The sequence below is a fragment of the Talpa occidentalis genome, unplaced genomic scaffold (assembly GCF_014898055.3).
Source record: "Talpa occidentalis isolate TD23 unplaced genomic scaffold, MPIMG_talOcc4v2.1 talOcc4.11, whole genome shotgun sequence".
Lineage (NCBI taxonomy): Eukaryota > Metazoa > Chordata > Mammalia > Eulipotyphla > Talpidae > Talpa > Talpa occidentalis.
In genome coordinates, this window is record NW_023601104.1 from 95,796,688 (window position 1) to 95,823,539 (window position 26,852).

The 26,852-nt window shown below is 45.9% G+C and overlaps 1 long non-coding RNA gene across 3 annotated transcripts in view; it reads left to right on the forward strand.

The window, feature by feature from the left end:
* Positions 1-23,122, forward strand: part of LOC119239408 (uncharacterized) — a 36,692-nt gene extending 13,570 nt beyond the window's left edge. For 2 of the 3 annotated variants that reach the window (XR_008550803.1, XR_005123850.2), the window contains 3 exons: positions 6,279-6,533; positions 19,354-19,494; positions 23,066-23,122. This is a non-coding gene — a long non-coding RNA (uncharacterized LOC119239408). Of the gene's footprint in view, positions 1-6,278; positions 6,693-10,583; positions 10,857-19,353; positions 19,495-23,065 lie in introns of those variants that run through there. The other variant, XR_008550804.1, reaches the window with a different exon arrangement.
* The last annotated feature ends 3,730 nt before the right edge of the window (positions 23,123-26,852 follow it).

Sequence of the window (26,852 nt, forward strand, 5' to 3'; positions counted from 1 at the left end):
CAGTTTCTTTAAATGGTCACAAACAAAACTAATATAAAATCCAGGGGAGGGAGAGAAATAAGGAGAACAGAGCTAAATGGAGCACCCCTGTTCCTGCACGTGTGGCCCCGCCAGGAAGCAAAACTGAAGGAAGACATTGGGTGAGGTGGATGATGATACTCGCTAGGGTTTACTGAGTTGTTACTATATGCCAGGTGCCATGCTGGGGGCTTTTTTTTTAAGATTTATTTTTATTTATGATTGCAGGTAAGAACGGGTGTAGGTCAGAGGTGCAGGGAGTGAGAGGATTCATCAGAGAGAGAGTGGGGAGCAGAACAGGCAGATCCACTGAAATCCACTGCTGAGGGGGGCAGCAAGGAGACAGGAGACGTCTGCTGCGCCCTGTGGGTTGCTCCCTGGCCGGGGATCAAACTCAGGCCACAGTGGCTGTCGATTGCTTGATAGTGCTGAGACTTTAACCCCTGCACCACCAGGGAGGCCCCATCCTGGGGGCTTTTTAGGAGAATCTCATTTAACCTCACAATAGCCCAATGAGGTAAATCCCACATTTCAGATGAGGCAATTAAATCAGATAAAAGTGATATAATCACCCAGGTTATCTGGCTTCCCAGTAGTGAATATGTGACATGTGTACCCCATAGCCCTTCCTCAGCCCCCTAGATGCCCAAGTTGGGCAGCAGAAGTAATGGAAACCCATGTCCTTCCTTCCACCACCTCCATGGGCCCCAGCATCTGCACCTGTAGGATGGGATGACACCCCAGAGCTGTGCTTGGGGCAGCATTTAATTTTGGCTGCTGATAGTACCCATCTACCTCAGTGACTTGTGCCTAGGAGCCCAGCCCCTCGAGTTTTGCCAGCTACTTCGTTTTCCTCTTCTCCCTCATGTAGAGCGTCAGCTGAATCAGATTTCACTCGGAGTTTGCTGTCAGCAAGCAGGTATAGAGACGGACTCCAGGGCTGTCAGGGAATGCTCTGGTGCACGGGGTAATTATTCTGTGGTTGGCCCCCAGTTGGGTGATGGGATCTTTGCATGGTGACTGACCCGGACAGTAGATGACCTTGGTAGAAGGTCATCCGATCATGGGTCAGCCAAGCTCAGTCACATTGGGTCTGCCAAGAGGTCCATAAGTCTGGACAACAAAAAGGGATTGGGCATCTGCTGGGTGTCTGTATCATTCGGAAGACATGACCCATGTCCCTTAGTCTAGGGCTGGCACAGCCAGGAAGGGGGAGTCCTGAGTTCCAGCCCCAGACTACCTGACTGGGGCTGCAGCTCCACCTCTCCCAGCCTATGGTGTGTCCATGGTGCCCATGCCCACCCCTAGGCCAAGGCCAGGGGCTCTACACCTCACTATTCCTTTAGAACGGCCCCTAGGATTTACTAGGGCACTAGAGATTGAAATAAATCATGATTCATTGTGAATGATATATGTGCATTTCTAAAACTTCAAATTATATAAAAAAGACGTATAAGGAAGAGTCTTCTTTTGCCTCAAGGAGACCATCATTGATTATTTATATTTATCTTTCCAGAAATAGCTGATCCATTGTGAGGATGGTGTGTTTGTCTCTTCTTGGTGTGATATGCTGTCCTGCCTCTTGTTTTTCCATTTAATTAAGGATGATTTGGTGACCATTCTGGATCAGAGCATTGAGAGCACCCCCATATTTTCCTGACTGCACAGTTCTTTTGCATGAAAGGATTTTCGCACAGTTAGCGGCTTCTGTTTAGCTGAGCATTCAGCTTGTTGCAGACTGTCCCCATTGTAATAGAAGCTTCACTAAACATCTTTCTAGATATTTTGAGTATAGATGGGTGTGAAAATATAAGTAGAATGAAGACCAAAAGTCTGCACACTTTTAATCGTATTAATATAGCACCCTTCGGAAAGGTTGGGCAAATTTAAACTCTCCTATGGCAAGATGTCTTCCCCTTCCAACACTTTTCAAACTCGATGGCATTCTCCATTCTAAGTGAGTTGACCTCAGTGCTATTTTAATCTGAACTGCCCTCACTGTGTTAAGAATCAAAGTCTTCATGTCACAAGTGACATGCACCTCCCACCCGGTCAACTGCTATCCATCTCCCCTGTTGATTTCTCTAAAAGAGGACTTTTTCACTAAGGATTCTTGATACCCAGCAAGATCACCCTTTTGACTATATTGCAAGTATTCTCCCCTGAAAATATTAAGTCCTGCATTTAGTTTTATCAAACCAGGAACAGCAAAGGGAATAGCCTCTGGGAAGGGTGGGCTGCAGCCAGGTCAGGGCAGCTGGGATCAGCATGCCCCCTCCACGCTGCCCCACTCACCAGGGGCCTTCTCTGCACAGCCAACCTAGTTAGGTCTTCTGGAGAATAATGGGGTCTGTTTAGAACCAACGACAAGGTGCATGGAGGCACACAGAAGGTCTTCCTCCCCTTCATTTGGGGAGTAAGGGCATAAATGTCATTTAGGGTGGTTGCAAGAATGACTGAGGACTCAGTATGTGCAGTAAGAGCTCAGGAAAGGTGGAGTGGCTGACAGTTTTTGGGGGCTGGCATGCAAACAGGAGGTGTATAATAAAAGCTCACTGAGCGCCATTTTGGAGAAGTGTTGGGGGTTTCTAATGCTTCTTGAGAGGTCGATGCAGATTGCATGGAGAGGTAAACATTTTGAAGGGAGAATAGGAATTAACAGACAGAGAGAGAATAAGAGCATTCCAAGTAGCTGGAACTTCCAAGTAGGCAGAGGTTTGTAGGGGAAACAAAAAATGTGTGTGTGTGTGGTGGGGGGTATGGTTGGGACCAAAGTCTGGGTACCAATCCTGGGGTTTGCAGATGCAGGAGCCACTGCAACTCCGATGAGACTATGGCCTTGCAGAGATGTGTCAAGCACCAGGGCCTGACAGTCTACACCACTGCTCATCCCTAGGGTCCTGAGCCAACAGTTGTTTCCAAGCTTGCTCTGCTCTGCTCCTCCTGTGCCCTCCCACCCTCCAAAGAACCAACCTGACTGCAGTAGGCTGGGACCCAGACCCGTGGCTGCATCCATCTGACCCTTGACAAGGCGCTCAGCCCTCCTTCTGCCCACTGGCTCCTCTGTACAGTGAGAACATGAACAGTCCACAGTGAAAGAGGGATCCCTGGGAAGGTGGTGGCCTCACGCGGGCACACAGCTTAGAATGCACAGCGCGAGCGGGAGAAACTACCACGGTGTCATGTGGGTGCTGTCCAATGGGGTGTGCACAGGCACTGGGGGACATGCGCCCCTGCACTAGCAGCCCCAGACCAGCCCCGGAGTGGGGAGGCAGCAGGAGAAAGCAAGGGGCCCTCCCCAAGGAAAGTGCTTCCACTGGACGCTTCAGGGAAAAGCAAGGCTCTGCCAGGCCTGAGCAAAAGGATCGTGGTCCCTTCTAGAACTTTCCACCCTCTCCCTCAAGGCAAGGAAGGCTGAGCAGTCACAACCAGTATCTGCCCTAATCCAGATGCTTCCCTTGCCTCAATTGGAATTTAAATAATGCAGCTTTGGGGGGAGGTGGGAAGGGTGGGAAGTGGGGTGGGCTCTTCCTGACTTGCCACCCCCCTCCCCCAGGCTGGAGCTGCTGCATAATGATCTGGGTCGACTGGAAAGAAGGAAACTTGGTTCAAAATGTATGAGTTCATTTTTATGTTCTACTGAGAAAATTTATTCAGTGTGATGCTCGGTAGCGAGCGCCGTAAAACACCTTAATCCCTGGTTGAAGAAAGGTAATACCTTGACAGATGTGTGCCTCCTACTTTCCTCCCGGCCATGTTTCAACAACAAACCTTTATTTCTGCTTCTCGGCTGTAGCACGGAAAAGAAAAAAATGAGGAGAGCAATAAAGCAGTCAGAAATCTCAGGAGCCAGGCGGCGATGCAATCGTAATGACAGATTTTTAATGTGGCGGGAGAGATTGACAGGGAAATGTCTTCGGAGCAAGTGCTCGCCAGATGGAATGCAAACGGTTTATTGGAGTAGAGAGGTGCAGATGAACCGAGGAGAGAGCAGGGATGAGGTGGGCTTCCTGGCAGCTGCAGGAAACACACCAGAGAGAGGGGCAGGGAAGAGAGACACAGAAAGGAAGAAAGGAAATGGGGAGGGCGGCGGACCTGGAGGAAGATCCTGGTAAACCTTTCAGAGAAGGGGGTGCGATTCCCAGGCCCCGGACCACGGCTTAAGCTGGGGTTCCCCAGCGCTGAGACAGGAGAGGAGTGGGGAGACCCGGACTCAAGGCAGGCCAGGACTGTTGGTTCAATGAGCAGAGAAAGTTCTGTGGACCCTGGGAGCGTGTGTCTGTGCCGCTGAGCCCCTTCAGGGCGGCGCAGGTATTTGTTCTACAGATGTTCTCAGCTGCATCTTCTCCGGAATGGGGTCCCGCCGTTGGAAAGGCGCGGTCAGCTCTGTCCTGAGGAGGGTAACCAGACGCCCGTGCGTGGCACCTCTGCATTTGATCTCTGCAAAAACATTGTGACTTATTATAAAACAAATTGTACATGTGACTATGTATGTGTTTATTTCCTCATGAATGTTCTCTAGCCATTTAGCTACCCATTCACCCGTTCATCCGTTCATCCATCCATGTTGCCTTCTTCTTACGAGCAGTGCTGCGTATAGAACTCATACGTGACTAAAAACAGTAGCCTCCTCTAACTCAAACATCAACAAAAGCATATGATACCACTTAAAATAGGAAGAGCGAGGGGAGACATTTTATAGACGTTTACGAGAGACTCCAACAGTAGTAGCATGTTTCAGTCCACAAAGAGAGTCTACGCTTTCTGAAGTCTCTATCGCCGTGATATAAAAGAACGAGGAAAGCGACAGCTAAATCGCTGTGTCACAGCATCGTTAAGATCACGTCAGTGATGCCAATGATCCGAGGTCTCCAGATACCCTGACTCAAGTTCAGAGGTTCCCAGCTTGTCGGGAGTGAGCTCTGACCTTGAGCAAATCCTTTTTCTTTTCTGGCCTCAGTTTCCCCAGCTGCAACAAAACAGAACCACGGTGTAAACAAGGAGCGCACCGGCGTTTTCCCACAAGGCCATTCTCCACATCCTTCTCTTGCTGGCAGTTTAGGATGCAGAGAACAGGTTCCTTACAATGGATTTTCTCAAGGCTAACAGTGACTTTAAAACAACAAAACCACGGATGACTAGCATAGGGGGGAAGTGCTTTCCAATGCATCACAAAACAAAAAATATTCTTCTTAAATAATCCTTGACAGATGAATTCATCCTCTCTTTAGAAAAAATCCAATCAAATAGAAAGATGTCCCTTTTCAGCAGCAGGAGCTACAACCGTCCTTGTCCTCGGAAACAAACAAATGAAACTTCACGTTCCCTGGGACGGCAAGTCAAGTCGAAACCTGCTGTGACAGCCCTGCGGAAAATGTAGATCCGTAAGATTTCATGCCAGACTTTGGGTGCCAGACATCTTGTGGCGCGGAGGGGCGGGGAGGGGGCAAGAAAAAGAGTAGTTAAAGTGGAAGGACAGGACGGGAGGAAAGGAACGCCTGGTTCTGGCCATCCAGACCAAACACCCCTCTGATATGTCCGTGACACTGAGCCCCGTTGAGGAGAAAGTCCAGACAAGACGTGAAGACCCGCGAGCCCTGTGGGGCGGGGGGTGTTTGTGTCAGAACTGTTTTTAATCACTCTGCATAGGAATGTATTTTCCAGCTGCAGAGAGTGTTGGGGTTTTTAGCTTCTATGAAAGCAGGAAGGACGGAGGGAGGGAGGTGGAAGGGAGAGAGAGAGAACCAGAACCGAACCAGCGCCCGGTGAAAATCGTGGCTGCATCAGAGGCATCTGGCAAGTTCAGTTCACGTTCTGTCCTGCCCGCTCCGACAGTCTCAGAGGAAGCAGCCCAAGCCTCTCCTGATTTGTTCTGCTCAGTGTTTCCACTTTTGTCTTCATACAAATGGCTAAATAAACAAATGCTTTGTTTTTTCTCAGACTACTGTTCTCGGGAGCTCCCACATTGTCCTGTTCAAATTTGCTTCTTTAAAATTTAAAATCCTGCTTGGCAAGAGAACCTGGCTGAGTAAGGAGGTTTTGCTCCAAACACCAAACAAGGTGAAGGGTTCGAAGACAGACAAGGCAGATGGATGGATTTTGTGGATTTTCCAATGGATTTAATTGGGTTTGTTAAAAAGAAAAACAAAGCAACCTAATAACCCCTTGATTTGATTTTGTGCCACCTCTCCAAATGTCTGATAAAATGTTTTTGAGTCCAAAACCTACTGTAAGAAACCTTTACCCATGTCTTCCTGCAGGAGAGAACAATGGACTGGCTATCAGAGCTGGTTCTGGTTTTGCTCCATTCTAAGATGTGACTGAGGTGAGCCAGGACTGTCCACGCACTGACCAGCAAGCGAGCGTGAGGCCCACACCATGTGGTCCCAGAGGCGGGCCTGGGATGGCGTCTCCAAACTGTCAGGTTTCTCTGGCTCCATCTTACTAGTTCCCTGTATCATTATGCTAGTATCATTGATGTGGATGACGGTATCTTCTAACTCACCGCTTTTCAGGTAACTGGAGACTTATCGACCACTTTCCAGAATCACCTTTTGATCAATATGGGCGTGAATGGAATTGGGGGTCCAGCGGGGGAGCTGGTTAGATGGTCCATGAAAACACCATGCAGGGAAGTCAGTGTGAACTAAAGGGGTTCACCCTCCTGCTCTCAGGTAAGCTGCTACCTGGGGCCTTGGATTTGCTCCATTTGTGAAGAGCACCAGGCCGGAGGTCATGCCCAAGGTCTTTGCTCCTATCTACTTCGGATTGCACTCTCACTTGGGATAAACAACATTTGGAAATGTTGTTTGGTATTTCCCAGTATTATCTTAGATATTAAACCAAATCTTAATGATGCCATGATCTAGAAATCAACTGAGTTTTGAAAAATGAAGTAAATAAGCAAGGACTAGGATGTACATCAGTGGTCTTTGTTCAAATTAAAAAATAATAATAACAATAAAGACAACTCTGTTGCATTTAAAAAATAACAAATGCAGAGAAATTAGAGAGCAGCCTCTCTGCAGACATTACTGCCTAGACATTAGTGTACATCCTAGTATTTTAGAAACATGGATTTCTTTGCTTATTGACACAAACGCCTTCACAATGTGTTCGGGCATAGAACATTTCATTTCTTGTGACTTTTCCCCCACATCATGAAATGCATTTCTACAGCAGACTGTTTAGTTCTGCTTTTCCCACCCCCACCCCCCCAACTCCCCCCCCAGCCATGAGAGTGTAAGCTCAGTGGACACGGCCCTGGGTTCTCTTGCAAGAAGCTGCAAAGCTCAGAGGTGCAACAGACCTCAATGCAGCCTCCCAGATCAGCATGTGTGACCCTGGTCCTGCGTTCACATCACAGTCCCTGCGGTTCAGAGCTCCTGCTGTCCTGGGAGGCCCCTGGACTGGGGTCCTGTCGTCCACCCACCACAGGGGTCCTGGACTCGGAGCCGTGCCTGGTGGGTGCTGCCTGGGTAAAAGCTGTGGCGCAATGGCCAGTCTCCCGGGGCAGCTCCAGCACCCAGTGCTTTGCTCTTATAAACAACAGCGTGATGAACATCCTCGCTCCGGATGACACCTTAGAGTCTCGGATTTTTTTTTAAGGATAAAGCCCAGAGAATTAGAACCAATGGGGCAATGAGAAGGGATATGGTAAGTAAGACTCTTGATACTTTGGCAATTTGCCGCCCCAGAAAAGTAGCCTGTGCCTATTATTTTATTTCCATTTCCATCCCAAGAGCAGTGCGCAAGCATCTCTTTCCGGGCCGTCTCAGCACCAGAGAAGCCAGTTTCTTAAACCTTGTTAATTTGAAAGATGAAAAGCCAGATCTCCTTGATGTCATGCTACATTTCTCTGACAATAAGGAGATTTAATATGTGTATACGTTATTTCAATGTTTATTTCTATATTGGTTCATTTTTATTGAAATGATTTTTCCCCCTTTCTTGTTAAATAAATTAAAATGTGTAAAACCTCTAGGACTACTTGGCAAATAGTAAGCAGCGTTCACCATTATTACTATAACGCATACTTTATTTTTCCCTTCTGCTTTTTATTGGTTTGTAAGAACTTAATATTATGTATCATATAAGCATATTTACATACTATTGTCTGGTCCATATGTTGAAAATATTCTATTTGTTTTATACATATTGTATTTTTATATTATCATCTTTACCCAGAGTTCCTTTTTTGGTCTTCTAGTTTGCAGCTAATCTGTCTTATGGACCATGTCGGTATCATTTATTATATTTTTCAGACACATAGAATATTTATAGGCTGGATTAAGCTTTGGAAAAATGCTGGTAGGCTAATTATTAAATAAAATCTCCTTTTGCTTATGATTTACAATTTTAAAATGACTTAATATGTTTCTTTTGCATCTCCAATAACCTTGTTTTAGTGAATGAGGCTTTAATACACCCATTTGATAGATGTGTGGCTGAAGTTTGGGCACAAAGGGAACACACAGAGCAGTGACCAATATTCTGAATTTAAACCCAGCGGTGACAGTGCAGATGATAGTGATGATGGTGATGGTGGTGGTGAGGGTGATGATGGTGGTGATGGTGATGATAATAATGGTGGTGGTGGTGATGATGGTATCTAACTCTACATTTGATGCCAGCGTCATTTCCTAGGTCCACAGTATACAGAGAGGAGCGAGTGCCTGTGATGGGCCCAGAATTTCCAAGTACATTATCCCCCTTCATTGTACCGCAGACCTCAGTAGTGAGAGTTCTAATGTCAGGCATCTTTCTCCCTTTTGAAGGTCAGGACTCGGAATCCTAGCCTCCCCCCCACCCCTGTGCCCCAGGACACATCGAGAGACAGCAAAGCTGGAGGGTTGCAGACAGCATGCCCATGCCTGAGCCTCTCCCCGCTCGCTGGCAGCTCTGCATCTGACAAAACCAGCCCTGACTTTGAGTGGCAAATTATAGCCTGGCTGTATAATAGCTCTCCATCTTATTTATTCATTTTTTTTTTTTTGAATTCCTAAAAATCATGGCCAGGAGATCAGCATGGCCCCCTGCCCCCCGCACTGGGGAAGTTTGATAATGTATGTCCTAACCGCTTAATTGATTGATTACCTCGCTGCAGCTTCCTGAGGTACCGAATTTATCTCTAATAGCCAGAGTCAGACTCTGCAGGCAACCGTGGGGGGGACGGGGGTCCCTTGGTGTCGATTTGCTCTTAACTGGAAAGTCATTACCACTTAATACATGTAGATTGTGTTGAAAGAAAATTATGTGTAATGAAATGAGGGAAAAATTAGTGGAGTGTTATGGGCGAAAGCAGATGTTAGGGAGGAATTATGCTAGCAGAGATAATCACCTTCGTTGGTATTGTGTGTGCTGGGGTGTTAACCGAGGGAGAGGCTGGGAGAGCTAAATGAATGCATCGATCGACATACATTCCCCCGTAGAATGGCGGCAGGAACGGCCCCCCCAGGACTTGGCGGCCAGGCTCACCCCACCCTGTGGCCCTTCTCCCTGAGGCCCGGACGGGATCAGGGCAGTGGCGGGGCCAGGCAGTGGAGGGGGTCGTCTGCCCACCGAGGGCAAGGGAAACCCCAAGCATGAGCCCTAATTCTTACAACATTAGCTGAATCTGGGAAAAAGCAAAACAAAACATGCCCTGCTCCTCTCTTCAAAAAGCAAACAAAATAACACCGAACTGAACGAACAGGCCCAGCCTGAAAGGGGGTCCTTGTGTGGCACATGGAGGACCTTGGTGCCCCTTCCACAGCCCCAGGGGTGACCTCACCACCTCTAAGTCTCAGGACCCTCAGGGGCCAGAGCTTGGTGTCACCACCAGCAGGGATTTTGCTCAGTCATTCACAGAGAAGGAAATGAAACCAGACATGGAAGGGCCTGTGTCCCGGGGAAGGGGTTGGGGAATGTCCTCAGACACTGTTGTCATGAGCAGCCAGGCCAGTGCCACATGGCCAGCAAGGTGGCACCCATGACTCGTTCTCAGCAAGTCCAGAGAGACCTTCCCTAGCAACGTAGGCTGGGAACTCTTTACAGGACTTCCCACTGGGAGGTCCCAAGATGCCACAGGCATAGTTGAAGGTTCTAGGTTCTTTGCAGCAATAGACAGACATAGGGAGCTTGATCCAGCTCGATTCAACTGGAGGACCATAGGCTCAGGTCAAGCTTGGGCCCCCTGGGTGACCCTTCCAGGTGAATACGCTCTAGTCCAGTAGCCACTTGCAAGGGGTGGCTGCAGTTACCCCCCTGACTTTGCTGTGAGGATTGACAAGAACAGTATTTCCTGAGCACAATGCTGCTGTGTTAGGGGTTGCTAGACACTTGACTTCCAATGTCCATGTGAAGAACAGTTAGTTTATATAGACGCACATTAAATGTTTGCATGTGTACATGGATATATATATATGCATGCATAACTTAAAATAGAACAAATTTGATTAAGTATAATCCCTATTTTTATACATGATATTCCATAAATACTAATTAAATATATTCAATTATATAGATAAAACTACAATATAACAATTTATATTAAAATAAAACAAATCATTTTTATTTTTTTTTAGATTTATGTATTTACTTATACAAGAACCCGGGTACAGGCCAGATGCGCAGGAGGGTGAGAGGATTCACCAGAGACAGAACAGGGAACAGAACAGGCAGACTGATGAACTACACTGCTGAGGGGAGCAGCAGGCACGACAGGAAAGGTCTGCCACGCCCATGTGGGACCCTCTCTGGCCAGCCGGGATCGAACCGACACTGCAGAGGCTGCAGACAGCTTCACAGTGCGGTGCTCAACTGCCTGTGCCACCAGGGGAGGCCCGGACAAATCATTTTGAAAGGTTACAAAGCAAATGTCTCAAGTCCTTCATTCATAGCATGCCTTTGTTAATTTCAGGAACACTACAATTGGATGCTAAAGATTTTTATTTTGTTGTTAATGTTACACAGAAACTCTCCTGCTTGGGATGGTTGAGCCTATTCTACACATAGTAAATTAACTCTGTTTTAGAAAGAACTGGCAGAAAACCAAAAGATCGAGAGTGTCAATGAACAAAGGCACATCCCCTACACCCTCAGTGTCCTTGGGAAAAGCCCACTTTCTAGCAAGTGACATGGCCCCCACCTTCTTCCCAGCCCAAGTGGAAATGGTGGGGCTTTCTCTCCATCGTCTTGCCAACATTTGGGACAAGTGTCCTTTGGGTCTTGTCATGAGACTGAGTCTTAGTTTCAGGAAGAGTGGGTGCCACTTACCTGTGATCCACCACCACCAGAGACTGAAGGTCACTGGGCTGGGCATAAGAACAGGTGGACCAGGTGCTTGCTTGTGCTACAACAATGCTTATGGTCAGGGGCAGGACCAGACAGGGCCACAGGGGGGTCAGGCACCATTCTTGGTTTGCCAGCGGCTAAGGCAGTCATACTCAACCGAGAAAACTTGACAAATAGAGAAGAGCTTGGTAAACACATACACACACACACACACACATGCACACACACAACACACACACCATAACATGTGTGTAATCCTTCTCATCCTCCATAGGAATCTATTGCTAAGTTGCTCACAGATATCCGTCTATTCTTTGTCCATGGATGTGAGCGTGTGTGTGCCTGTGTGAATGTGTGTGTGAGTGTGTGCAAGTGTATTTCATATTTGGGGACTTCATGGAATGCAGTTGAATGAATGTACCATAATCTACCTAACTAACCACAATCTATAGGGTATTTAGGTTCTTTGGTTGTGATAATCCAGCAATGAATATTCTTTTGTGCTGTGTAACTTATCTCTGATAGGAGCTGAGGACCAGTCAGTAGCTCAAGAATAGTGTCCAGGTTTAGAGTCACGAGGCTACCTCACTCCTATGTACAAGAACAGCCGAGTCTTTGCCAGGCTACTCCTGGGAGCTGGGAGCTTAGACCATGTATGCATTAAGCAAGATGGCACCATACCCCACAACCTGTATTCTAAGCGTGTGTTACCAACTGTCTCATCTCGAACAGCACAAAGGCTTTGCAAACCAGGGGTTAAACCCTTTTGTCAAATGGGGGAACTACTGTGGCTTCGACTAGCATTCACACTGACAATCGGCTAATTCAATTTTGATTCTGTTCTGGCAAATGCTTCACACACTGACTTCAGTGATTACATGGGAGTTAGACCCCCTCAAAATGTGTCCCTGTTCTGCCCACTGCTGTGCGATCTCGAGTGGGTCTCTCTGGGGTCTCTCTCTCTTTCTCTCTGATATTGGGGCTAGCTCAAACTGCCAGATTATTCAGAGGATGCAAAGAAATCTGAAGCTCCTATGGACAGCTTCAGTGACATCTGTCACTAGGGTCTTGACAATTAACTATGAATGTTGCACCCCTGGCCAAGGTCTGACACTAAGCCTGTGTTCAGATCTCAGCAAATGGGGTGGCCTTGCAAAGTTGTTTCCCTCTGGCACTGAGCTTTCTTGCCCATGAAATGGGAATAAAGATACTGTACTGCCTCCCTGGGCTTTCATACTGAGTTCATGAGAACATTGGAGTAAAGAGTCCAGTGCAAAACCAGCAAATGTACCTTGAAAGGCATGGGGGCTCTTTCTGCAAATACACAGTGGAACAAGATTTCCCGAGGGGAGGCCAGCTCCCCATCTGCATTTGGGGCTTGCAGAGGTGAGCAGGCCCTCTGGCAGCCCCAGAAGTGACTGTTTCAGAATAACTAAATCTTTCAGGGCTGGATACCATTAAAAGAGATAGTGCTAAACTGTGGCAAGGTGCTGTTTTTATTTACAATACAAAAACAAAGCAGTATTTAGCTCATGTACCAAGCCTGCCTGCTACCACTCACTCTCATGGGCTGGAGCGTGAATCCCAGCCTCTGCTTCCTGTCCAGTTTCCCTTTAGAGGAGGTGGCTCAGAGTGGCTAGGTGTGGGGAAGCACCCTGGATGGTCGTGGTGGTGTGCACAACACCTACAAAGTTCTGGCCCCCGACTTGCCTTGCTTCAGCAGAAAGGACTGTCCAGCATCTCACCAGAGGGTTTTGCAAAAGAGCACCCCTGGGTTTGCAACTCACCCATGTGACTGTAAGCAAGACCGTCTTCCTTAAACCTCAGTCTCCCCCTCGATGAAACAGACCTGCAAGGCTGCTATGGTGATTAGAACAATAGCACGCAGCACGTCTCAGCCATCTGGTGGATTTCAGGAGGGTGACTTCCTTCTCCTTCAACCTCTGAAGGAAAATTTGTTCTGATTGTCTTGCGTTGATTTTTTTTTGTTTCTTTTATTTGAAATAGGAAGAGAAATCTTTGTAATATAAGTTCAGAACAACCTGCTTATTCTTCAACACTCACTTTATATAAGGCACATGCCACTTATGGAAATCACCATGGCCTTGAGACATTGCGACAGTGTAAGGACATTGGCCCTGATAGCCAAGGCCCCTGCAATTCCTTTTTCTCTTCTTTCCTGATTTTTAAAGTCAATGCTTTGTTGTCTTTCACTTCCTCATTTATCTGTGAACAGCTCAGTTTCTGAGTAAGAATTCTTTGGGGAGCTACTTATGCTATCTATCCTTTTAAGAGAGCTTAAAGCCGAATGATTACTATTGGATTTATTGATCCTGAATTGAGAGCATGGTGTAGGGCTAAGCTGTCCCACATGAAGCAAGGCCTTGGCTCCTGATAAGCCCTTTCAGTGTCTTGACTGTGCTGTGGAATGTGACAGACTCTGACAAGTGACACAGATGTGGGTATTCAGGCTCTGCAGTGAGGAATTAGGATAATGATGGTCAAGGTCCTCTGTATTGTAATATCGGTTGATGCACAAACCAGATTATTATATGAAAATTTATGCCAATACTGATGTCTTTCAGTGGAGTTGGAAAACTGAATGTACCAATATTTACAAGTGCTTGGTCAACCCTTGAGAAATAGTTCCTGTGAGGCATTTCATCCCATGGCCTGTGATTGGGGTGAGTCTGCTCTTCTAGCTCTGGTCACATAATTCTGACTAGAGTAAGCATGTGTGCTTCTGAAGAGCTTCCCATAGATTTGTCCTTAGCTGAGCATCCCAGTGCCTTCAAGTGGCTCAGGGGGGTCTGTGGGAGCTAGAGACCTCCAGCTAGAACTTTCTACTGATTTCCTACTGCTTTTCATACTATGTCACTCAAATAAAATCATTTCCTATAGGGCCATGGTATAAAAAAATTTGGCAAGTTTTTCTAGACACACTTTCCTCTGTAGTAAGGATGCCTTTCCATGCTACATTGTCATATTTGCCTCTTCCAGCAAGAGAATAATCCTATGAAATAGCTATTCCTGATTCTAATATGGGGGCACATCATCTGAGTGTTCTCCACAGAATCAAGATGTACACATGTGTGCCTTTCCTTCACCAAGTATTGCAAAGGACAAGAAGATGAGGTCAGTGTAGCTCAAGGGTTAAGCTCATAAACCCTTGGTCAGATAAACCTGTGTAGGTTCATCGTCTTGTTACTTGTCAGCTTTAAGATATTGGATGAAGTCTTCTATCTTTAAGTCTTGGCTTCCTCTCCTCTAAAATGATACTATTAAAGTAACATGTGTGTGAATGTGAGTGTGTGTGTGAAAGAGGGAAGTTAGAAAAAGTAGGTCTTGATGTGGTTTGACCATTGCAGAAAGTATCATTACATTTTTGCAATGAATGAAACTGATGATGTACTTAAGTGAAATAAGCCTTCTCTGGATACCTATGCTTTGCTAGAAAAGAGGTAGGAAGACAAATGTGTGTTGTATTTGGGCCCCCAACTGATCAATGTGGAAGGGAGTAATAAGTAAATAATAGTAAATTTAGTTCTCTATTCATAGATACTCATTTTCTCTCCACTTTTATCATCCTGAAACTAGAGCTTGCATCCCCATCTCTCTGGCATGACTTCCTCCCACAGGAAACAGGCAATGGCCGTTCCTTTAATGTAGGCTCCAGAATGAGAAGACCCAGGGAGAAGATCCACTCTCACCAGGAGCCTGGGGCAGAGCCTCAGGACACAGAGCTGCGAAGCTTCAACTACTCTTGGCTGATGTGATGTGGGATGATTAATAGCAGGGAGTTATTTGTTACGCAACATCCTTATAGAAATAGCTGACACATACAAAGAAAAACAACATAGACACATTTTACAAGGAACTATGAGAGCACTAAAATGTCTTTATAGCCCTCCTGATGGTTCAAGGGAAATTTCTTAGAGAGGTAACATTTGAAGTGTGGGTCAAGGGTTGTGGCATGAAGGGTAAGTTGGTTTAAATGTTGACAATATATTTGGTGGCATGTCAAGAATGTTGCCAGTAAATAAGGCACCGGTCAACTTGGACCACGGAACAGAGTTTCCACCATTGTCACTGAGATCAGTCTCTGCAATGACAGAGAGACTGGGGACCTTGCTTAGAGTTCCTTCAGGAATTTAAGACATTGACCTGTAAATCCATAGTTTAGGCTCAATTAGATTGGAAGAAAAGAGAGAAGCTTACCTCTCTCAGCATCTGCATTATACTTTATAGACTTTCTGAATACAAGTTAATAATTATTTAGAAAACCACAAAGACTTTTGCATTCAGGCAGAGCTCTTGGATGGACTGTTGATATACATTTGAGCATTAGATACAGTGATCATATTTCCTCCTGTGTCTACACTAGTTTGTTTATAGAGTTCATTCAAAACTTGAGTTATAAGGAAGATAACTTAAACCCTGGCTCTTGATTGCTTGCCGCTGCATAACCTTGGGACCTTAACTTCTCTGAGCTTCAATAGTCTCATCCCCCAAATGTGTCAATTATTATTCACATTTGGTGTTATCATTTTGGAGATCAAATGAGATAACAACTGTGAAAGTTGTTGACATAAAAGAAAGCATTTCTCACCCTCCCTTCTTCCTTCTTTCTATAAATATGCATGCCACATGGGTAGTTCATATGCATATTCATATGCTTTTTATTTACAATATTTATTTATTTACAATATTTACAATGCATATATGTGTCTATTGTACAAATGCATATATGTACTATATGCATTTACAGTAAAAAAATTCAAACTTCAGAATTTAGGAAGAAAAAATATCTACAACTACTTAACAAAAAAGTGTGTCTCTATTTTAGGAAGTGATTCTTTGGAGTTCGGCTCTCTCCTTCAACACCTCAGTCTTTGGCTATGTCTCCATTCATTCCACATGGTCCCTTTTTTTCCCAAATCAAAATGGTCATTTTAAACATAGATGGATAGCAAAGGGACAAATTTAGTGGAGAGAGCTACCTGCAGTAATGGTGGATTTCTAAAGGTTCTTCCATAAGTGGAAGATTCAAGCAGAGAAGTTTGGACACTTTGTTAACAGATGGAAGCCAGCAAAATACCTTGATTTGCAATGTGAATTTGAGGTTAGGATATTTTAAATTAATGAATCTGTAAAAATGCAATATTTCATTTACTTGTTCAGTGTGTCTGTTCTATAATATGTAATTCTTTATGTTTTGTTATTCTTGAAATTGTACAATCTTAAAAGTTTTGTTTAAGAATAAATAGCAAAATCTTTTTTTAAAGATTTATTTATTTATTTATACAAGCACTGGGTATAGTCAGAAGCACGGGAGGGTGAGAGAATTCACCAGAGCCAGAGCAGGGAGCAGAACAGGCAGACTGATGAAGTACATTGCTGAGGGGAGCAGCGGGCATGTCAGAGAGGTCTGCTCGCCATGTGGGACCCTCGCCTGTGGCCGGGGATCGAACTGGCACTGCAGAGGCTGTGGGCAGCTTCGCAGCCCAGCACTTAACCGCTGCACCACCGGGGAGGCCCCAATAGCAAAATATCTTTTGACTTTAAAAAAAAATGATAAATTTCAAATTAAAAAAGAAATCCCTTGATATCCGCCTGGAGTCCATGAACATCCATGACTGCTTTTGATGTAGAGTAATGTTACCAGCAGCAACTGATAGACATGATAGGAAAAGGCCGGTCTGTGGTCATTTTTGTTTGGTAAAAAACTGAGATAAACAAAAATTATTCAGAGCTTTTAATGTGGTGATCTTGTTCTATCTATCTATATCCATCTATCTATCTATCTATCATCTATATCTATCTATCATCTATGAATCTATCATCTCTCTTCCTATCTTTCGCTCCATGTTCTCAATGATATTTCATTACATAATTATAAATGACCTCTGTATTATCATCAGTTCACATTAGTTTATCCTGTTAGATGGTAAAATCAGGTTGTAGGGAATTAGCTAAATGAACCCATAGAGGGATTTTAGACTACAACTTGAACTATAATTCAAAACAACTTCACAATAGTCTGTTGCTTACTCTAAAATTTAAATAGATGCCACATTGCTTATAGTAAAATAAAACTGCTTTGGAGACATGCACTATGTTTGTCATGGGTTTGCCCTCTCCCCTTCCCAGACCCCCAGAAGGAGCACACCCCCACTTAGAAACAAGGGTGTTAGAAATGAACAAGATGGCCACCTCCTTCCTGGGGCAAAATATATGCCAGTCCACACCGGAGCACATGCCTCAATGAGGACGCTCGCGGCAGAATCGGCCTGATGTGTCTCACAGGCTACGCCACAAATCCAAAGAGTTGACTGAAAATATAAATTTGGAGGCTACTCTCCCTGGTGGCACAGGGGGTTAAGACGCAACCTATGAAGATGTCCACAGCCACTGCAACATGAGTTCGATCCCCAGTCAGGGAGCTACCCACATGGCGCAGCAGACCTCTCCTGCCTTGCCCACTGCTCCCCTCAGCAGTGCACTTCAGTCAGTCTGCCTGTTCTTTTCCCTACTCTGTCTCTGGTGAATCCTCTCACTGCCTGCACCTCTGGCCTGTACCCCATTTTGAATACATAAAAATTTTGAATACATAAATAAATAAATCTTTAAAAAATAAATAAATAAATTTGGAAGCTATCAAGAGCCAAGAGGCAATTGCTGAGGACTTCAGGTTGAAGAATTCCTTTTCAATGCCGAGATCTTCTTAGCCTTGTCCACAAGGAACTGCGGGTAGAGAGGGCAAATGCAGTAGATATTGAGGATTTAATCTTGTGGGCTTTTTAACCCAGCGCCACTTTTGCTTTGATGAGTCTCTTAAGCGTGATTCGCCCAGGATCCTCGCCTGTGTCCCCTTGCGTCCGGGGACAGATGTGCATCTAGAACACATTTAGGTCGACGTTTCCAAAGAGTGGCCGTCCACTCTGTGCATATGCTTAATTCTACGCATGGCTAATTATACCGACAATTGGCTAATTGCACTGACAATTAGCCAATTGCAGGCCCAATTGGCCACTTGTCCCATAATTTGAAGGTGCAAGTGGACAATTGAAGGAATGATTAGATGCATGCAGAGTTTTACATATTCAAAGAGGAGGCTAGGAGAGGAAGCCTTTGTAAGTGTGGTCTTAAGAGCAAACTAAAAAATCCATGTGTAGGTCTTTGAAAGTTACAGTTCACTGGACACTTTTCAACCTCAATACTTTGGTTATCTCTCTCCCCCACCCAAGCAGAGCAACAATGAACTTCTAGGCTGGATTGAAAATGCAGAAGGAATTGTTTTGAATTCAAATCAAAAGGATCACACCCCAAGCTATCCTGTATCTGCTGATTCTCATGCAATTTTCAAAGTTAACATATTTTCCCTAAAAAAATTATGAAAATACAAACAAGTCTTCAGATTTCCAGGACACAATTGAGGCCAAGCTTTAAATCAGTAGGAACTCACTCTGCCTTCTTGAAACTTCTGTATTTCTAGGGTTAATGGTAAAGCCAACTGCCTCCGAGAGCAGCTCATGTCATCATGCTTTTGACCAAATCTCCTTAACTTTTATCATTTCTTCCTGGTTATTCTTAATTTTCCTCATTAAGAATATTTATTTATAGAAGTCTCTCATTGTTTTGATCCCCCCACTCCCTGGAGCTGGAATAACCAGGACATGGAAAAGAAACGGTTGCTTCCATCCCTGACTATGTGATCACACTCAGGGATTGTGAATATCATCAACAATATTTGCTCCCGTACAATCGCCTAATTCCACAGCCCCTATAAATACTCACCCCTCTGGGCCGGCTTTCTTCCCAGGTGCCTCCTCACAGGAAGTTGGGATCCAGAAGTAGGAACCTAAAATAGCAAGGGATTGTGTGAAAATTGGCACTTCACCGGCACTTAGTAAACAGCGATTAGTGCATGTCCCTGATGGGGAGTTTGGGGCTGAGAAGGAGGTCTGCAATTGTCTCATGTTGTGTGGATTTAGTAGCTTCTAAAAATCATTGCAGTTCAAGTTGTCAAGCCTTCCTCATATCTGCCGCTTCCTTTCTCAGGGTCTTCATTCCACCCTCTATCAACCAGCCACAGAGGTAAACCCAGCAGGCTGTCATCTCCCAGGAATACCTGCTCCACAGCCAGGGAAACCCTGTAGGCAACACCGCTGCCCTTGGTTCCCCAAACTGTGACCTTTAAATGTGAGTTTCAAATGCCTTTCTGAGAGCAAAGGACTTCAAGGTCAAAGATGGGATGGGGCACAGCATAGTATTTGCCTTCTTAAGTTAAAAAAAAAAAAAACAAAAAGGTCAGCAATAACCTTTAAAATAAAACTCTTGAAATGACATGTTAACCCAGAATATTTCCAATGTAATTGACCAAGGAGCCCCATTTTCCATAGCAGCTATGATACTATGACTGAGTCAGAGCTGAATAGGCCACGCTGGCACAGGCAGCCCTGGGGAAGAGGCAACCAAGGTGCTGAGCGAAAGTCACCTTTAACAAACTTCATTATTTGGTTTTCAGCTCACAGAAAATTTGGAGATCTCTTTCAGGGCTTGCGATTGGGACCTCAGAAAGCAAGTGTGAAGTAAAATTAAATGTGGGCTCTGCATCATGGCTCTCCTCCTTGGAGATAAATAATTTAACCTCTCAGGGCCTCAGTTTCCCCATTTGTATAAGGAAAGCACTGATAGCATCTGACACATGGCAAGGTGTGTCCGGCCTGGCGTGTCATACTCACAGTGGAGCCAGAAAAGGTTTTATTTGGTGAATTTCTCTTTTCTCACTACCCACTCTGCAGGGCTGGCACACCCATGGCGAGACATTCTAATTTCAGATTTTCTGCAGATTAGCTCATGACCTGGGGAAAGCTCAACTCTTCCAGACCTCTGTTTCCCCAAAAGGAAACTCAGGATAACATGGTAGCCAAGGAGGGGGCTCCATGAGCCGAGGGGTGTGAAGGGCATTTGAAGAGAATCTGAAGACCGTGGCTGCTTTTACTAAATAGAGTCCTTGTGTTTTTATTACTATAACTAGTACTTCTGATAACTACTGTAACCAGGACTTAATTATCATGCCTATTAATTGTCTTATAACGACTACTAATCTGCTCGCCATGGTAATGAACGGATGCTGTGCTCGATGCGTTTTAGCACCAGATTTCGCTCTGCTAAACTTGGGGTTTTGCTTGGAGGGGAGAATAGCAATACTGGCCTTCGGGCCGTGCCAGGAAAATGTGTGGGCCAGATGGCAATCCAAGTTGGTCTGATAGAACATTTCTATTTCTGTGGATGCTCAAAAATGAACTGACAGGCACGAAGCTAAGTGGTGACTCATCCCCTCAGGTCCCTGACTTTCAGCTTCGAAGCTGAAATTTTGTATTGTCCCAGGAAACCTATTTATGAGATGATACAACTGGAACCTTCTATCCCTGTTGTCATCCTTGTCCTTATCTTCACCAAGCACCTACTGTGTGCTGGGCCCCGTTCTGAAATTATTATCATAGACTACCTTCCCCTCTAACTACCCCATGGTGCATTTATCTGTAGGGACATCCTTCAGATTGTAGCCAGTGGCTGAAACCAAAGATATCACAGCTGGTGCCCCCTGGAGCGGGTGCTGAGGAGGGTGACTAGCCCCAGGGAAAATGCGAACAAAGTGTGAGTGGGGGTGGGGGCTCTGATAAGAATACAAGGGGCTGCAGAGGCAACCCCCAGGATTCAGTGTTCAGGATGGAGCGTTCAAGGATTCAGTGTTCAGGAGTCAGCGTTTGGGATCTCAGCATTTTCAGATCTTCGGCTAGTCCAGGGTCAGTGATTTCTGCCCCCACCCCACCATACTGATTTTCCAGAAAGCTGTTGTGGACCCCTGAAGAACGTGAAGAGGCTTCCAGCAGTCAACCTCGGGGAGGAAAAGTTTGGAGGCTTTGCAAGAAGCTGAGCGACTGAAACTGCCCCCGGTTTTGCTGCTGTTACAGCCTGGCAGGGAAGGCAGAGATGTTGCTGAGCGGTGACTGTGGCCATTGTCGGGTGGTTCGGCAGCTGCAGCTGCTGTTTTGAGTGTCGCTTGTCTGGTGCTGTGCTGGGGCATCTCAGCAGCTCCATGAGCATCTCCTGTTGTGTCTTCTGCTGACTTCATGAGTTGAATCTTGGCCTATAGTCTGGCTGCCATGCGCTCCAGGTCCTCGGTGGTGGGAAGACACCGTCTTAAATGCTTTTTGTTTAGGACTTTAAAACACTGGACACTGCTTTTGGTGAGGTAAACGACCATTTTTGCCCTTAGTAACTCTATGTTTTTCCCTGGCTTGTTAAATAAGTCTCATTATTGTTGTTCTCTGAACCAAAGTAGTCTTGCAATTGTACGTGTGGGCAAAGAACTCAGACAGTAACTGATAAACTATTTGGGCAGTACCTTTGGCCAGTTTAGTGCCCCATTGCTGCCCTGTATCAAGATGAGAATAGAGCAGGTCATGTAGATGAAGCAATTTACCCACAATCACAGGGACACTAGGCAAAGGGACTGAGAAGGAATCCAGGAGACCCACTTCTATATTCCTGAATATGATACTGTCTCCGCAAGTGAAAGGATCCCAAAGCTTATAATCCTCCTGTGGGAGCCACCATTGCATGTGTGTGTGTGTGTGGGGGGTATACACTTGCATCCATGAATGTACACATTAAATCCTACTCCCCAGAGGATGGTCCTACTGGCCTACATGAAACATCCCCTGGATATTTGCTGACTTGAATTTCCAACAGTCAAAGCCATGCTTTTGACCTTTGTAAGCCGATAGATCATTAATACTGATCATAACTTCTCAATGCAGAAACGTAGACATAATTGGGGGCGGAGGCTAAGCACTGCAGACGTGTGACTCCCAGACCAAAGTTCTACACCAGGCTCTAGAAAGAGGGAAGCCATGGAGGCCTAGTATCCTTCTTCCTTAAGCTGCTCCTGTTGCTGGTGAATGAGTGATGAGGGAGGGGAAGGGAGATCAGCTATATATCGCAGACATCTCTGTCACTGTCACGAAGAACAAGTGGAGAATGGTTGAAATTGAACTGCTGAGGAGCCATGTGACTGGTGGAGCCACGTGACTTGGGGACTTTGTACGGTCTTCATCCGGGTGGTCATCCCATCCCCAGGCTCAGACTTCACCTGGGAGTGGGGGCTGGTGGGGGCTGGACACTCAGGAGGGTCACTTTGGTGATGAGGTATTAAAATATTATGCGGAACCGCATTCTTGTAAGGAATTGACTTTTTAAGATAAGTGCTGGATTTTCTTCACCAAATGAGCGTTCCATTAAAAAAAAATTATCAAATTAATAGCATAACAGGTTTTCAGGGGAGGTTTCCTAGAGTCAAATATTTAAAAAGCTGTCATTTAAACAGAAATAGTTGTTAAAATGAGGAGATAATTAGGTACCTGAAATTAATCAAAGTATGTTTTCAAAAATAAAGTCTATATTTGACTCCTTGCAAATATATTTCAGCCTTGTCTATTTTCCTGTAATATATCGGAAATTGGCAATTTTGCAAGCTAATCTGTAAATTGCCTCTTGCCATTAAAGTCCTGTTCTGCCTGTAACATGGATTCTCCCAAACTAAAAAATCAAATTATATGATCTATGGCATCTGCGGGCATCAACTATAACGTATAGAGGAGAAGGTTAAATTCAATACCTTGACACCCAATTTCTACTAGTCTTTTCTGTCTCCTTATATTATGTTGTCTTCCTCTTTTGAAGTTCCTTTTTTTCTACCAACTAGGTATACCATGGTGATTGATGCCAGCTTGCTGGGCTAGAGGAACAGAAGGTAGAGAATAACAAGGCAAGTTTGGTGACAGTCCACCTGAAGAGTGAGCTGATGGGGCCTCACTCCTGGTCTCACGCTACGTAGTGGTGAAGGCACAAAGCAATGTAGCAACTTGAAGTTCTGGTTTTCTTGAGCTTCATCCTAGTGGAGGGAGAAGAGTCAATGTGTGTGTGTGTGTATATATGCACACATACATGCATATATATATATATATATATATATATATATATATAAATGAAATAGAGGGCATAGCAGGTGGGAATAAATCCTATAAACACAGGTCAGAGCAGAAGGATGGTGGTAGGAAGGGTGAACGCCCCCACCCCCTAGCCCCAGGGGAAGGGGTCACTCCAGCCTTCACAGGTGAATATTCATGCGGTGTGGGCTCTCCACCTTCTGCCTCTGCCTCATTTTTATTTCTTAGAGTAGTACAATTTCAGTTTTGTAAGAGCTATGATGAGCAAGCGAAGGTTTCTGTGCGGTTCACAGACAATCCGTTGGCACAAGCAGGACATGCCCAACTGGAGCAAAAGGGCAGAAGCGCTGGTGGTGCTGATGTTCCAGGGCCACCAGGCTAAGGGTCGCAACCTCTACCCCCACCCCAGGCGCCACCATGCAGGAAGCTTCATGAGGAAATGCTCCAGGGCAGGCTTTCTGGTCACCTGGGTTAACTGTTTGCTCATTTTGCTCGCCCTATTGATGAAACTGGCTCTGCCGAAATCCTGGCCCCAGTACCTTAAACATTCTTTATTGTCTTCTTTCCCCAGTTTCTCCAGCTACAACTGTGCCTGCTCAACTGCTTCTGCCTCGAGATGTATGGACACAGGTCAGACAAGGCGGGACAGAAACGTGGCGCTGACACTCAGACCCGGCCGACCCTGTCCGTGCTCAGGGGCCATCACAAAGATGGGGGATCCCCGCCCACCATCACTGTGTGTGCCACACTCTGCTCCCCGCCAGGGTGTCCCTGCTGCTGTAAACCATCACCCTGGGCTGAAGCACAGGATAAAGCATCTCTGTCTTTGTTTGCTTGCTTCATCCTTCTAAGCACCAAGAACCAGGTCTGGCTCGTCCTGGGTGCTCCATCGATTCTGGTGAATTCATTATGATCTGCCCTGACTTCAGTAAGAGCTGGTTCTCTGGGGCATGCTCCCGCTCCCCTCCTCTGCCGAAGGCCCTGGAGCATTCCAGGACTGGCCTCACCTGCTGACCTCACAGCATCAGCACCCGCCCCTGAAGGTACAAGTCAGGCCCTTCCGTCTACACAACAGCAGCCAGAGAGATGGAGGGTCTGAAGGGAGGGGGCTCACTGCCCTTGGAAAGAGCACCTTGCACTTGCTCTTCTCTGCTCAGGAAGGCCAGGCGCTCACTGTGGGCAGTGCTGGCCGTGCTGAACTCTTGGAAAGAAAAGGTGATGGAGACTGAGGTGGAGGCTGAGGGGCTGCAGCAACAGGCTGGGACACCATACTGCTCGCCACAGTCGGCAGCCCTGGCCTGAATCACACAGCTGTGGTGTCAGCTGTGTGACCTTGAGCAAGTCACTTCACCTCTCTGATCTTCAGTCCCCACATCTGTCAAATGAGAAAACGCGTCCCCATCTCATTCCGCTCTTCAGCGGCTAAAGCATGCAGAACCCGCTCACAGATAAAAATGAATCCTATTGGCATTTCTACGGACCCCAGAGAGACAGTGAAGTGAAGAAAAAAGCAGAGCTCTACCTGTGTGTAAATACATGCATAATTTATAATTTTACGTATGTATATGATTTAAAAGCAAACTATGACAATTTAATAAAAGAGGAAATGAAACTCAGTCATAGCTGGATGGCTGCCTGGATCTTCAATCCCAGGCCCCAACGCATTTCCCAGTATACAGTCATTTTCGACAAAGGGCTGCTGATGAAAAGGGCCCCTGTCTAGGCTCCTGTGGCATAATACACAAGCAACAAAGCCAAGAGGGAGCCGAAGCAAGAGATTCACTCGCCGTCTGTATGTCACCCAAACCACACTTATACAAAAACTGGAAATTGTTTCCCCTGCCTGGACCCAGTATATACCCAATAACTCAGGGTAACCAGTCCCTGGCAATTAGAAGCTAAAACCCATGTCAATGTGGGTGGTGTCAGCCCAGCTTGCTATCAAGAGGACCCTGATATTATTACCAGCTGCAATAAAAAAGCACTTCTTTGAATGTTTTTTCTACCTAATTGTCAAAACTGAATAATATTATCAGCTTTTTTATCCTTTGAGTATTTTTCTAATAAGAAGGCACGGAGATGCATTGCAAATAAAAGCAGAAGATTTGAGGATGCAAAGCAATCATGCAAAATGACTTTCATATCAGTTTGATAAGCAGCTGAAATTTAATAACTACATCTCTCCTATGGTGTTGGATGAAAGTTTAATACTTTCTGCTTTGGTGTCTTTCTTCTGCAAGATGCTTATTCAGAACTGTAGCTTCTCCTTTTACAGTCAGAAAATGCGAGGTGCTGCGGATTAATCAGCGGCTGGAGAGGCAGGGCCAGCCCCAGCCCAGGCCAAACCACAGCATCCTGGAACCTAGCCCACACCCAAGCCAGGGCAGCGTGCCCACCGGGGAAATGGGCAGAGATTTCCAAATATCTCAAAATCCAAGTAAAATGTCACCGTGGAAAGCACAGAAACCTCATTCAAACAATGAAATAAGCTGAAGTCTTCAAAATCTCTTTACGCTTAGGTTGAGGACAAATTGCAGCTCTGAAAATCATCATGATGGAGAAAGAAAACCACTTGGGGGACTTGAACCAAGATCCTGTGTTTTAGAAAAAGATCAAGTCAAACCCAAGACTGTGATGACCCAGTTAACACCCAGAATATGTCTTCTGCCCATAAACATGTGTCTAGAAAAGACAGACCGCACGTGCCAGGAATGAATGTGTGGTTGGTGTGCAGATGGCACTGCCCGATCTCCTCAGCTTACAGTTGGGGATGTTGAGATTCAAGAGAAGAAAACGGGGCCAAGCCAGGTATCAGGTAGATCAGACCAGTGCAAGGGGCTGGGCGTTTCTCTTCTAGGTCTTGTCAGAAGCCCCAGGATCCCAGAAACCTCCCTCCTCCCTCCCCCGCGCTGCCCGGGGCTCCTGGCACCCAGCTGACAAGTCACATCTTTCAATGCACCTCTTTGGAAGTAGAGAAACCCTAAAAAAGAGGAGGAACATTTGATTAGACATTATCCAGACAGAACTGGGAGACCCATTCAAAACCAGTGATCTGTACTAATGGATCTTTCCAGCACTGTGTCCACATGTGAGCCAGGAGGGGATGGGTTTCCCAGGCCTGGTGGTCTTTGCGGGGCTGGAAGCCCTAAGGGGATCGGCTGGCTTGCTCTTCTACTGCCCCCTACTGGCGAGCTCCCTGCCCAGGAGCAAAGTGGGTCCATTCTGAGTTGTTTATTCACAAAGGGGCAACCTGAAGTCCACTGAGATTCCAGCTCGGGGGTAGAAGCCAGAGGTGGTCTCCAACAGGAACAGAGGCGCAGAGGCACCCAGACGCCCCCTGAAGCTGGAGGGGGAGCTCGGTCACGCACGTCCTCACTGCCACTCGCGTCACCCCTTAGGAGGATTTGTCTGAAAAAGCAGAGTCTGGCTCCCCTGGCTGCTTCGGTCTGCACGCACGCTGCTGCGCCGCACTGAATATTGTTTTATTTTAATATCGGTTATAAACAGAGAGGAATACAATGAAGGAACAGCTGATCCAGCCAT